This window comes from Zonotrichia leucophrys, chromosome 2 (assembly GCF_028769735.1).
Source record: "Zonotrichia leucophrys gambelii isolate GWCS_2022_RI chromosome 2, RI_Zleu_2.0, whole genome shotgun sequence".
Lineage (NCBI taxonomy): Eukaryota > Metazoa > Chordata > Aves > Passeriformes > Passerellidae > Zonotrichia > Zonotrichia leucophrys.
In genome coordinates, this window is record NC_088171.1 from 133,423,821 (window position 1) to 133,435,799 (window position 11,979).

At 40.2% G+C, this 11,979-nt stretch overlaps 1 long non-coding RNA gene across 1 annotated transcript; it reads left to right on the forward strand.

Moving 5' to 3' along the window:
- Positions 1-1,813: 1,813 nt before the first annotated feature.
- On the forward strand, positions 1,814-10,188 carry LOC135443367 (uncharacterized). The gene is made up of 4 exons (XR_010438980.1): positions 1,814-1,958; positions 7,850-7,913; positions 8,632-8,868; positions 9,263-10,188. It is a non-coding gene; the product is annotated as an uncharacterized LOC135443367 (long non-coding RNA).
- Positions 10,189-11,979: the final 1,791 nt, after the last annotated feature.

Genomic DNA, 11,979 nt, shown 5'->3' on the forward strand with positions numbered 1-11,979 from the left:
GAATTCCCCTTAATGCTAAAAGGCAATCATGCAGCAAAACAAAGACAAAATTATTACCAAATGTTACCCATAGTTATGGGAGTCTGAATATTGCTGAAGATTTTAAAAGAAGTGTAAATGTGCTTTAGTGGTGGATTGGCAGTGTTCACTTAATGGTTGGACTTGATGACCACAAAAAGCTTTTCCAATTGAAACAATTTAATGATTATCTGACTTCATGTCTTCTCCAAGTAGCTTGGATCTTAATTTTAAAATCTTTTCCAAGGGAAATCAAGAAAAGTTTTACATACCACTTTTAGCAATAAGTAAAAAAATAAGTGCTATATAGTGCAGTTGACTAAACGCCGTTGTTATTTTTCAGCATTATTTTGCCATATGTTTAGAGTCACTGGGACTGCAGTGCTGTGAATACCAGCCACACAAGCTATCAATTAACTGCTCCTGAATGCCTCCATATTGTTGCCATACATCACTGTGGCTCCTCTAATCTTTGCAAGAAGTTTTCTTCAGTCTTTTTTGAACAGCATTTGGATGCTATTGGTAATTTGAAGTCTAATCATTACAGTGGCACCATGGGAACAAATTCATGGCCTCAAATCCTATTGTAGAAGGCTTTGCACAGATCCAGGTATGGATACAAAATTGCTCCCAACTGCATATAATTTAAAAACTAAGATAAAATACTTCAAGTCCACAAAAAAGTGGGATTCCTCTCCATAGTTCCAGATAGTGCCACAGCAGATATTGACAGGTGAGCTAGAGATTTTCAATTTCCTTTGCAACTATTGAAGGGAAACAAGCCCTCTCCATATCAACTCATTGGGTCTGACCTGGCATTGCTTTGTTTCTTTCTATCTTCCATAGAGCAAAATGAGCTGTTTCGCAGATACCTGCATCTAGAGATACCTGCCTCTGGTCAGATATAAACCAAATATACAGGCATAGTCATCAGCAAGATGGTGATGGCTTCAACATGGTGCTAGCTGAGAAGGTTTTACAGAAAAAAAATATTCCTGCTTTAAACTGGCTCAGTGGGTGCTTTGGGGAGCCATTCATTATCATGAACTCTGATAAAGGTTAGTGGTCTCATTAAGACATAAAATTATGGGATCTTAATGAGAGCCTTAGATGATGGGGTAGGTAAGAAACGTATCTTAGAGAAGTTAGAAAAGACTTTGCAAGAATGAGTTATGACATGGAGTGGGGAACTATATATATCTCAGCAGAAAATTGCATCCATTTAAGAGCAGCATAGCAATACTGTGCCAAAGAAAAGCAGTTGTGGAGTTTGAGGAACAAGTCTACAAGGCAGAGAGGCTAAGAGGTGTGTTTTAGCTTGTTTGTCTTGGCCTGATTGAATTTTTAAAAGACATTAAAACGTTTTTGTTTGGACATAGGGAAATAGACATGGAGTAAAGACATACCTTTTTGTCACAGACTCATTGGTTTTTTCACAGATGACACACAACATTAAATGAGAACAATCAAATCAAAACTATTATAAAAAATAAGGCCTTAGTGAGAACCACTCTGCTCTCCCCCAATATGGAGGAGAACAAGAAAATCTCCCAGAATTTAGGTAGACTGAAAGAAAATGAAAAGAAAAAGAAAAAGAAAAAAAAGAGAAGCCATACTTAAACTAAAAAAAAAAGGATACATTTTTCAGAAGTATGGGCTCATTTTTGTTCAAGTCCAAGGCACCAGACTGTCATGAGGGAGAAGTGAAATACCACACTGCAGCTGGAGCTTGTAGGGGAACAGATTAAAAATTGGCAAGGGCTGGTGAGCCAGGTTGGTGTGAGCAGGACAAGACTTGCTTGCATTGTTATGGAAAAAAGGCCAGAGTTCACTGAGAAGCTAAGGAGAAGGATATGGGATAAGGTGGGAATGCAGGAACAGCTGAGGGGTAAGAAAAAAAGGCAAACAGGAGCTGCCTGCATTATGAAAGAAGAAGGAAGGTAAGGTCAGGGTATGTTGTGTTTTGTATTTATATATTAAATATATAATTTTTCCTGGGGAGAAATGGAGAACTGTAGTGAAGGCAGAAAGAGATAAAAGCAGGAATGAAGAGGGGGTAGAAAAGTGAGTGACAAGTGGTTAAAAGACAGCTGCTATTACAGGTGTAGGCACAGTGGAAAAAGCAATTTATCTCTGAAAGTGACAAAGACAAGAGATTGTCTGAGATGAGATCTAGAACAAAGTAAGCAACAGTGCTTTACAAGCCATTTTTAAAGGTCATCTTGTAATTTTTTGCATTGATGCCTTGAGACAGATGAGATGCATTTATAATATAATAATTCAAAAGGACACTAAAAGTGTAACCCTAATTTACAGTTCATTGGAGCACTAAAGGAAACATCAGCAAAGCTGTGTTATTATTTTTCTAAAGTGGCAAAAATATAGTCACAAAACTTCCATTAACTGAGTTTTAGGCTAGACTGGTACTTTGATCTTTCTGATTATAGTTTTTTAGAGAGTCAGACCTAACATCTAAACAGATGCACCACTGTGATTGAAGAAAGTGTATACAGTACTTTTAAAAACACATACTTTAATAGCATAAAATATTTTTTCAACGTTTTTTGCTTGAAAAGTTCTTCCAAAAAAATCTTCAGATCTTGGTATTCCATAAATACAGAAATTTCTGTCATTTCACTTCAGTAAGTGTTAAGGAGAGTGCTATCCAGGTCTGTTTCATGCATATCTGTAGGTATTTCACTCAATGCAATACTGGTTTAGAGTGGTTAAAGCATACTGTGAATTTTTGGATGCAAATGACTTTTGTCACTAAGAAAGCCAAAGTCAAAACCAAAACTATTTTAAGAGTGCTGGTTTCAGCATAACCATCTTGGGTCCCAGCTGGCAAAAGGCTCTTTGAAAGCAGGTTGAGATACTCATTCTATGAGAAAAGCAGATTTGAGTCCCTCTTCTGTCAGATTTAGAGGGGTAATTCTGGGTGACTAATGGATGCTTTTGGCTGAGTACCCTCCAGCAGTTCCTGAAAGGCTTGGCTGTTTTTATTCAAGCTAGGAACATTTCTTTTCTGAATTTTCAAAATGTTCAAAACAGCTTGATAGTAACTAGCAACAAACTGTTAGATCACATGTAGAAGGCTTATTTATTTTTTCATTTACAGGTGAGATTCTAGGGATTAGGGTTTTACCTTTTTAAGATGAAAATCCTGTTGCCTCTTCCTACAAAGCTCAAGAGTCACGTAGATTCCCTAAATAGAAAGAAGTTAGAAGTGCACATGTAATTACTTCAGATCCATCTGTAAAAACATGAAAAAGAGAAGTACAAATCTCACAATCTAAACAAAATCTCTTTTTTTAAAATAAAGTATGATCACATCTTCAATCGTGGTCGGCAGCTTTGGGCAGCTGGGGCCCACAGCTAAGAAAAAATATATTTCTATAGTTGCACAAATTAGACCAAGAGTGATTGCAATTGCCTACATTCACTGCCAAGATGTTTCAAAAGGGCTATATTAGAAGATTTTTTAAAGGTTTAGGAAGACAAATAGTTGCAGTTTAAGAAAACAATAATTATAAAGTTTTGGGCATTGTACAGGAAAAAAATTTTTTAAAATTATATATTTTTTTAAAGTAAAACATGATTTGGCAAGTCAGGCACACAGAAGCTATCAATTATCTGTTGTGGGAAAAAAAATTAAGAATAATCTCTAAGCAACATCTGCATTGTACATATCTGTAAGTTACTTAAATGGCTAAGAATCTAAAGGTTGACATGATTTATGCTAGTTACTGACGAGTCTTTAGTAATGTTTCTTTCTCACTTAGCATCATTTATTCAGAGGTCTGAGGGTGCTGCAAGGAGAATTAAGGGCATAATTATTTCTATTTTACAGCTGAGGAAGAAGAAAGCAGAAACACTGTCACATATCCACCTTCCTGGAAAGGTCTGGGAGAAGGCAGGGTGGAAAAAATCCTGCTCTTGCCTTGTGCAGCTAAGTTCATCTCTAGAACACTTGGATTTTACTGGAGTTGAATAACTGCTGAGTAGTCCATTCACAACTATGCACAAAAAATGCTAGTTCCTGATTTGATTCAGCTGCATTCCTGCCCTTTTTTGTTAGTCTTGTTTCAATCTATTTTCTCTGCATATGAATGTTGGCGAAGGCAACTGATATAGAGGGGTACACATATTCATGGAGGAATAGGAGTTGAAAAAGTCTACTCATCTTCTGTTTATTATTCATGATTCACTATTCATCACTCACTTTTTTCTCTATTCATAATGTTTCAGGCATCCAATCAGGAGTGGAGACTGGGATGAATAATGGAAATACACAGTTCACAGATAATACTCAGGCTGTAATTTGTACAGGCAAATGATCTGACGAACATTTATAAATAACTGTAACAGTACTTTGGTGGCACAAAAGAAAATCTGCCCTCAAGTAAGAAGCAGAGAAATGAATTTGATTATGTTGAGAAGCACTAAGTAAGTAACCAGAATAGATAGCAAAGTCCTGTAATATAACCTGACTTTTTCCAGGAAGATAGAAGGTCATTAAGCTATGAAATACACTCTGTCTTATGATGGTGCAGGATTATCATTTTAATAGTCATCACTGGGGAAAGATGGACCAGTACCCACAACTGGATTGAGAGTAATCAGGTCACAGATCTAACACACCCAGTGAAAACTTCTGGTGTGCTAAGGGATTCCTGCCAGATTGCCATTCTAGGGGCAGGAGCACTATATCACTCCCTGCTGTTCTGAAGAAGGGAATTGCTTTCTGTGGTGTATGCTCCTCTCCCAGCTGTTGAAGAAAGGGCCACTCCTCAGCTTCCGAGCTGCTGTATTTTCTCTGAGATGTTGAACACTGCTGTGGGATCTCAGCACCTCAGGACTGAGGTGCCGAGCCACCGAGACCACCCTTGGGGGGCTCGGGAGTCCTGGAATGTTGCCAGAAGTGTCTGGTGGCTGGACTTTGATCCTACACAGGAGACGACACCTGTATGAGGATAGGAGGATTTCACTGGGGTAAATGGTGAAGGGATTAGTTAATTAGAGGGTGAGACACAAGGTTTAGGATTTATGTACAGGGGGGTTTAGAGAAGTAAGATGGAGGAATTGGGGCGTGTCCTGTCCTTCTTCTTCTTCTTCTTCTCCTCCATCTTCTTTGGTGATGGTGGCGCTTTGGGATTGGTCGTTACTGAAAGTGCACCGGACAATAAAAATAAAAAGGATTGGGGAGAAATGATAAATATTGTACACGTAACAATGGGTATAAAGATAGGTGACTGTCCGGAGGGCAGTACAGTGTGCTCATGGCTGACTGCTGAGCAGACCTCTGTCGGGCTGAAAGAAAATCTTTTAGATAAACATTTAATAAACATAAAGACCGAAAGAAGAACTGAAGCCTCTTCTCGTCCTTCGATACGCGGGCTGCCCCAAGGCCACTCCGGGCCTTTCCAGGCCCTTCAAACAGCCGAAAACTGGACACACTGCCCCAGTTATTCAAAGGCTCATAACTTCTGGAGAATAGTGGTTACATAAATCTTTTCCTCACATTCCAGGTTACAGGGCATGGTGGAAAGATTGAAGTATCCCTCCCCAAAAGACAGAAACGCACAATGCCTGAGCTGGTTAAGGCAGGAGCTTGACTCCTTCAATCAAGAGCAAACCACAGCAAGGATGAGGAGTCACTGTCACTGCCAGAAGTCTCTTCTGTAGCGCTGTGGGTGAGGTCCAGCTCCCCATCCCAGACTGACATTGTCGTATCATATCCTACTGTTACCATCCACAACTTTAACTGTTGTACAGCCACTAGCTCTTTCTTGATTCTGCAGCGACGTTCAGGTCAGATGCAAACACTTTAAGCAAACCTGCCAGCTTTCTGACCCACTTTAGGATGTAGGCATCCTGAAATTACTTACATAGGCATTGTGGGGCAGTGCAATTTACAGTCCAAGATATTGGTTTCAACCACAGCTAATTTGATAGTAATTATGCTGAGCTATGTTAAACAACAAAAATCTACTTTCCTAAACTAGCTCTTATATCTTTACCCTATTCTTTCCTACCAGAGAGCAAATTAGAGCAACAGAGAGATGAAAAGATGCTGGTCTGTGAAAAAACCCTCTACTCATCACAAGCAAGCCATGCCATGAAATTGTCTTCATGAACTGATCAATTCAAACACACTCAAACCTAAACTGTGAGCAGCATTCAAGCTCTTAAAGAAAAACCTCAAGTGTCCCTCAGTTTTTCAACAACTTTGCAGGTTTTATGTCCCTGGCAATCTCCCACTTCTATGGCTCGTTATACAGAAGCAGAAAAGCAGACAGCCTACTTATGGCTTTACTTATTTTTAGGTATTTTACTCCCTTTCATTTGCATGAGAGAGAAATGACCCCAAAGTGGCAAGAAGCAAGGAGTGAGGAAGAGTAGAAAAAAAAAACAGGATAGGGAAAAAGGAGAATCAAACGTCAGCACGAGGTCAGCCAGCTGAGCTAGGGAGAAGGAGGCATCCTCCAAGTGTGTCCCACACAGCTGTGCCACAGCTGGTCATGCTGTGACAGGGGCAGCACGCAGGGTTGCAGCAAGGTGAGAGCAGTGACAAACTCATGTGCTTTCAGCCCTTGAATCAGTGTTGAGACTTACCCACAGGAGCAGCAAGGAGGAAGAAAGGCAAGCAGAGGAAGGGAGGCAGATGGAGATAGGGGTAGGAGAGAGATGAAGTTTGGTTTGTGGCTGGTGGAAATGAAAAGGCATCAGGAGAAAACATGAGGATAAAGAGAAGTTAACCCAAGTCCAGTGAGAAAAAAGTGGAGGTATTTGGAAGCTTTTAGGATGTGGGAGGAATCAGGGGGTAAAATTGTCAGTGGGACAGCATATACTGGTTTTCCACTTTATGCAAGAAACTTATGCAGCTTCAGGAAGTGGTTTCAGCAGACCTGTGGGAAGGGCTGCAAGTCTGTCATTCTGTCGTGGTTTAATCTCAGTAGGCAGCTAAGCACCATAGATCCACTGTTTCACTGTCCCTCTTGAGAAGAGAATCAGAAGGGTAAAAGTCTAAAAGCAAGTGATGCAGAAGAAAACCAATTGCTCACCAAAATAACAAATGCCCAGTCAATCCCTGAGCAGTGGCAGCCCTGGCCAACCTTCCTTCCCCACCCCATTTCAACACTGACCAAAATACCATATTGGAATGGTGTGGAATGGTCACTTGGGGTCAGCTGTCCCAGCTGTGTCTCATTCCCGCTCCTTGTGCACCCTCAGCCTCCTCACTGGTAGGGCAGCATGAGAAGCAGAAAGGTCCTTTGACTATGCAAGCCTTCACTATGCAATAGCCAGAACATCCCTTTGATATCCACAGTTTCCATCAGGAATGCAACAGAGTAACTGAGGTTGTTGGTTTATATATATGTGTTTTTAGGAGCTCGGTGAATTTAATTTTGGTCTATTTTCACATGGGACATCTTCATTATTTCTACTCAAGTAAACCAATAATGACTTAATCACACCAGGAAACTTCCCAGTCAGAAAGCTGGGGGTGAGGAGCGAGCAGTGTCAGAAGCAGATGCAGGAATGAGGTTATTGCTCTGCAGCCAGAGCTATTTTTTCACTCTATCTGGTGAAGTTAATTCAAGAATCATGCTCAAAATCACAGCCTGCCTTTTCTTTTTTTTTTTTTTTTTTGGTTGTTTGGAGTTGGTCAGCAAATTAGCTGGCAACCTTCTCTGAGAGGTTAATTAGAGGAGATGCCTCAGGAACACTACCCAGGCACATGCACACGCTGCCTGTTGGGAAGCTGGCAGATGTACAAGAAGCTCAGAAACCTCTATTTTTTCTAACTGGGGAATCTTTTTCTCCACAGGCCCCAAGTTCAGGCAGAGGTCGGATCCTTGTTTCCTCCCAGTAAGGATCAAAGTCTGTTGGAAGTGAGTAATGCTTACAGTGGGAATCAGAGCCTCAGCTTATGGCAATAGAAACTGAAGAGACTTTGCAGCTCTCCTAAGTGCAATGGTATTGATTTTCAGAGTAAGAAGTTGCTGCTCCTATGGTTTAAACGTTATTCTGTTCTCTGATACTTGAAATTGGTTTGTCTTTTAAAAGCTATGCTAACACTTGATGTGTAATAAAAGATGATTTTTTTGTCTTTAGTCAGGAATCTCAGCCAGGAATGTGAATTTGAAGCACAAAAGCTATAGAATTACTTCTCAGTCATTGCATTTATTTAGACTGCGTCCAGTATGGAAATGGCTTCAAATCCAACTTAGTCATTTGCTGTAAATGGACCAGAAAAGAGCTTCTGCCTGAAAGTTTGGGTGGGCTTTGGAGCAGGCTCACTTGGGGAACTCCAAACAATAGCATGAAATATGATTTACCTGCTCAGTCACAAACTGGTAACAGTGAGTAGAGGCCTAAATACACTCAGTTCCTTCTGCTCTCCTTTCCTCTCTCCTTCCATAGTCAGATAATGCCATTAGTATAACAAAAATGGCACAGTCAGATAATGGCATTAGTATAACCTGTCTTGGGAATAGGAGCATTGTTCTGACACTCATTCCCCTGCCTTAGCAGACTTTGCTGACTCCCTAAAGCAAAGCTCATGGTGGTCCTGGTACTAACTTCCCTATGGGGTTTCTACCAACACAGGGGAGAGCAGGAGAGGAGCAGGCTTCAAGGAACAGGAGGTGTAATGAACTTGCAGTAACTGCAGTGTCAGTTCAGGAAACCACTGACACCCAGTGCTAGCTCCAGGGAAGTCTGGCTCCTACTTTCTCCTGCCCACTGACAACTCCTCAGGCATGAGGAGGGAAACTTGGACCTCCACGCTGAACAGCCAAATCAATCTGCATAACTAAGAAACAAATCATGAGAGAAACTCCTGAGGTAATAAAGGAACCTTCTATACATTTAAATCTGAGAAGATCAAGATTGCATTGATTTATTTACTTGCATTCTCTAGTGACTCAAGTTAATTAAAGGAGATCTCCTGCAAATTCCCCACGAGATACATCAGGGGCTACATGCTATTCATACAGGAAATAATAAATTGTAGATGCTGTATTTCCCCACAATATACATCTTTACTGCAGTCTGTCAGGTTAGCCCCAGATACTCATGGCATTGAAGTCCATTATGATGCTTCTGACTTTCTGGGGTCTATGTAACTCTTTTAATATTTTTGTTTATTATTAAAAAGAGAATCTAGGTGAAACCTTGACTATATTTAAGGAAGTGCCTTTGCATTTAATTCATCACTTCTCCTTTCATCTCCTTGCAGGACCAACTTAAGGCAACGCACAATCACACCTGTGCTCAGTTTTGCTGCCACACCTCCATCAGATTCCCTTGAAGAAACTGGCTGCAGCCTGCTCTAAGTACCCCCACAAGAGGTGGCTGAGAAGTCTCCTCTTTCCTGTAGAGTCACAAAGTGTCTTATGAGTTTTTGTGGGAGGTAAGGTGACAGCCTCTCAAAGACTTTGGCTCAATGAAAGTCTTCATCAAAGTACCCAATTTTCATTCACTGAGATTGATGAATGAATGGTGCATGGAGGAGTTACTCTTTCTTTTGGGTACTGTTTCATGCATTTCTTGCAGCAAGCAGAATCCACCAGCTGGAGTGATGATACCATATAACTGAATATTGAGTGAAAATCTATGACACCAGGACCCACAAACTGATAATTTGTAAAATCACACCCCATGAAAACTCTCAGATGAATGCAAAGGTGAAATAAGACATGATTAATTTATTTACCCAGGAGCATACTTGTTATAATGCTCATCTGAGAAGAGATTTTGTGATCTCTGGAGCAGATCCAAACTGAGGGCAAGTGGAAGCATAAGGACAGATTGGGGAGGCAGATAATGTGGGTTCAGGCTCCTTCCATCAGAGAGATCATTTCAAAATGGTTTTCCATTGCACCAGGTGAAAGCACAAATCCCAGGGTGTGGAGTGGGATGAGTCCTCTGGCTGCTCTGTGAGCAGACATAGTGCTTACCCTGCTCATGGGCTCTTCTTTCTCTCCTGCAGCTATTTATCTGGAAGAACTGTGCAGAGTAATTTTATTCCACCTCAACCAGTGCTAGGCTCATCAGTTTAAGATATTTGGTAAAAAAACCCATATATTTTGAAAAATTCTATTTGTAAATTTGAAGTATCTTCTAAGGAAGCTTCTAGAATCATATTGTAATTTTTCTATCCTTCTTGATTTCTAATTAATGTTACCTTGTGATTGTTCCCTTTTTCAGCTGGTGTACACTAGCAATGTGTTTCATGATAGCCACACTGGGCGGGCTAGTGAATCACTAAAAACCATGAAGTCAGCATAAACATACTCCTCTCTTTTACCCTTTCTTTCTGACTTCACCCTAGCTTCCTAGATTAGTGTTTCTGGGTGCATGGTGTTGTCTCGGGCCTCCAAAACGAATTATAAATGACAAATAAAGTCAGGAAGATATTTGTTTTCTCTGTCACTCACAAGAGTTATGGAAAAAAAAAGTCCTTTGTCTTTGCATAGAAAGATCCTGCAAAATCGCATGTAATATCTGAATTTTGTAAAGAAACCTGAAACCAGGCAAATGTTACTAATCTCTGCCAATATTTTATCACAGTTTATGCTATAAAATTGCTGCACACCATTTTTTCCCTGCCATACCCCCTTTATATAGCTCTATTTTGCAAAGTAAAAAGCCTCCAGTGTACTGAATCACAGCCACCTTCACTTGGGTGTGCTACTTTATAAAGGCAGTTTTGCTACTAGTGGACAACAAATGCCTGTGCATTTAGAGTTGCCCTGAGACTGGTGGGATTACTCTATATTCATTCAAAAAAAAGTTTTTTGTTCCATAATTTTAGCAGTCCCAAATGGTATTGCAAGTTATAAAAATTTGGGTGCTATCTAATTCTTTGACTCGGGCTGTTATAATTTTTTCTTGCTGTGAGAAGATATTCCACTGGTGAGAGTAAGGACTGATCCCTGCTGGGCTGCTGGATGAACATTAACAGATAACCAATATTGAGGTAAAAGAAACCATGAAAAGTGTAAATAAAGGATGGTGGAAAAGCCCAGTTCACTCATTTTTTCTGCTCTATATCTGTGGCTACAGTTATTTCCCCTGGGACCAAGACAGTGAAGGAATGCAAGGTTCATCATTTCTCTTCTATCCAGGGAGACCAAATGAGAATGAGAAGAGCAGATGACCATCCTTGTAAGCCAGAAATAAGAACCTGTGGTATTCAAGGGAGAGTAGGAAAGAAAAGGAACAGGAAGAAAAACAACAAATGGATTCTTTGAAAAGATCTTTTAGACAATAGAGACAAACTATTTCAAATGCTGAGTTTTACTTAAAAGTAGTTACATGGTAACCAGTAAATGTACAATAAAAGGAGATACATAAGCTCTCTATTTTGCCTTACATTATTCTTCTGAGATCTGAAATGAGATTTATAAATTTCTTTTACTTTCTGGCTTCACAAATTCCGTTGTTTGGCCCATAGAGATGAAAGAGTTCTGCACTTTTGCACAAAACATGTTGAGAAGTATCAGTCACCTGGACCTGTTCAAAGGCATTCAGGGCCATGCAGGGAACATGGGTATTGCAAGGCTGAGACATAGACTTCAACTTCCCAAATAGGTCTCAGGAAAGTGGGAGTTGACTCCCCTTATTCCTTATTCTGGGGAAGTAAGGAAATGCTGTCTTTCCTTTTAAGCCCATAAGGTGTACCTCATCACATTGGTTCTCCTCTAACCAATCTCTACCAGAAAGCTGCATATTAAACAGTGAGTTTGAACTTGGATTCTCTGAAGCAAAGAAAGAATGTGAACCTGAAGAAAGAAAATGACATTTCACCTTCTACACTCACTGTGAGGGAACCACTTACTGGGCTTTGACATGACCATTAATCTGTCCTCATTCACCCATCTCCAAAAACAGAAGCTATGACTTTGTCTTGTGAAAAATCCAGTAAGCCTTGTGCACACAGGTGCATTTGTG